This window comes from Fragaria vesca, linkage group LG6, assembly GCF_000184155.1.
Source record: "Fragaria vesca subsp. vesca linkage group LG6, FraVesHawaii_1.0, whole genome shotgun sequence".
NCBI classification, from domain to species: Eukaryota; Viridiplantae; Streptophyta; class Magnoliopsida; order Rosales; family Rosaceae; genus Fragaria; species Fragaria vesca.
The window spans coordinates 18,418,860-18,421,516 of NC_020496.1; positions in this window are offsets into that span (position 1 = coordinate 18,418,860).

Sequence of the window (2,657 nt, forward strand, 5' to 3'; positions counted from 1 at the left end):
GGGGTGTGTGTGTGTTCTAGACCGTAGAAATGACATAGACTTATTCTTGTTTCTGATTACAAGTTCCTTTAGTTTGGAATTTGGATATTATGTTATTAACTTGGTTACGTCTGATCCATAGACTCCATACTATAGGTAGGTCAAATCATTATGGAAATGGATTGTAATGGTCTCTGGGGGTCATCTATAAAAGGTCGGTGTTTCTTTATTAATTAAATAGGATTCTCCACATTGTTTGCTGTAGCAGATTTAGTCTCTATTTTCATCCAAGTGTTGTCCTGTATTCAATTTTAAATTTAGGTTTAGGTTGGTTTGTGGAATGACATAACTATATGGCTTTCTTCTTAGAAATTTCAATACTAATCATTATCTCAACTGTTATTCCTACACAAGTTATGGGTATGAAAAATTGAACTCTTGTTTGTTGGTTTTGCTTGATTGAAACACTAGCAGCCTTGCTAACCTCTGAACCAGTTATTTGCCTCTGTGTCCCTATCAGAATGACCATTGCTCTTAGTTTAAACCTCTATTGTGCACTTGTATATCACATGGCTATTAAGTATGATTTTGAGTTGGATCAGTTGATATGAATTCTAAATTCATGCTTGTTTTGGTTAGGTTAGGTCCAATGTTGTTATTTTAGTCTTTTACACCACCACTTTAGACAAATTTCAAAGTTGTTGCTGAACCATCTTTTCATATTCATATTATTTTGTCATTCATGTATTTTGATTTCAATACATGTATGTGCAGCAAAAGTTACTTACTAGTCAATTAAATGGCCTAGCTTCTCTATGTAGTCTATTTTTGTTTTCATCTTATATCTATTTAGCTGGTTTCCATATTCATATAACTTCTTTTTCTGGGTTTGGTTGACAAGTGCTTGATGGTTGTTATTGGGAGAATGCGGTGTAGTTTCGATTTAGTCATGCATGACAAGTGCTCGTTCCTCTTCCTATTTATCTACTTTCAATCTCTAATTCCGTTTTGTTGTTTGCTTCATTAATATAGTTTATAAGAATTTATCAGGAAAAAGTTTAAAGCTTGACAGATAAATAAGAAGGAATAGTACATGATTAGTATTCGTTGTAGATTTATTAGTTGTTTGCATATGACAGGGTATTGTTACAAAATTTATGGCTGTGCTAGGGTCAAGCTTTGATTATGGGAAGTAAATGAGATTTTAAAGTTGGGTTTTCCCAGGGGATTAAAGTATAAGATCAATGAGTGAGTAGGAATGGTGAGGCCTTTATTTTTCTCAAATGTGATATGGGTAGAGTTTCCTGCCTCCTAAAATCGTAAGGCTCAGCTAAAGGACCAGATTCGACCCTGGGTCTGTGAAGCGGGATTTTCAAATTTCTGGGGGTGAAAAAAGAACTTTTTAGTATCGAGGTTTTTGGTGAAAAGGTCTTAAACATAGTCCTCTGTCAAAAGGCCATGGAGTCATAGCTCCGGAAAGAAATTCATCCAATTCTCAGTGAGAACTTTGATTATAAAGGGAGATATCTGGTTAAACTTAGCAAACATGGTGTGATGGCTATGTGAACCTGATTTGCTGTTGTTTTGTTTTGTTTTTTGTTTTTTTTGAATGAGTAAACTTGTAGTCCCCAAGTTATAGAGGATTTAACCAAGTCCCATAGGTCTTTATTTGAAGTGACCTCCTTACTGGGCCTATTATTTGATGTTACTGTGTTGAACTCCTACCCTTTAGACTCAAAATCTCACAAAATATAAGTTTTCCACAGATAGATGGTAAAATGTAAATTTTTACTTACTTTTCGGGGGTGTTCTTATTTTCTTGAAGTGCCATGGTCCCTAACTTTATGCTTGTGGATCGGCAAATCCCTTGATGACCTAATTGATCCGATCACATGGTGTCATTGACTTTAGTTGAGCCTGTTTCTTGCACATGCACTACTTAAATAGATTTATATGTTTATCTGCATCTGCAATTTACACTGACAAATTGTTTTTTAGGTATATCCTTTTGACAAGGACATGGGTGCTACTCATTTAAGCAAGGTGTTGTACTTTGGTTAAAATCATAACTGCCTCTAGATGGTAAATACTGATTAGATAAATAACTCTAGATAGGGGCTGTCTTGCATTTCCATATCACTTGAAATCTTTAGCTTGTAGACTGATCATTGACTTTTCCCTTTAATATAATCTCTATTAATTAAGACAATTTGCCTTATGAAACTGTCATTTGGTTTAATTTTCAATAACCCTGAATTACCCATTTCTTGATATAAGTTAGCAAAAGCTTAATATAATAAAGAGAGGGTAAAACAGTAAATTAGGAATGTGGAACAGTTTCAGTTTCCTTCAAACACTGATTTGCAGTTATCGTTTATTACCCCTCACAGTTGTATACATTGTGCATAGGACGTTCTTATCAGTTGATTGATCCACATGCAAGAGCAGTTTAGTTTTCCTCTACGTATACCAGCTAGCCCTGTTCGTGCAAAGAGAAAATTTGTGGTAACTGAGAGAGAAGTTGGAGAAGTGGAGACTAAAACATACACAAGTTTGCACTTTGCACACATACGGCTCCATCGATATTCATCCCTTGCAAAAATTTACGGTTCATACAGAAAGGGGAGCAGAGAAAATTCCAACGACAATTTTACACATTCAGTTTAGGTCAGTCATTG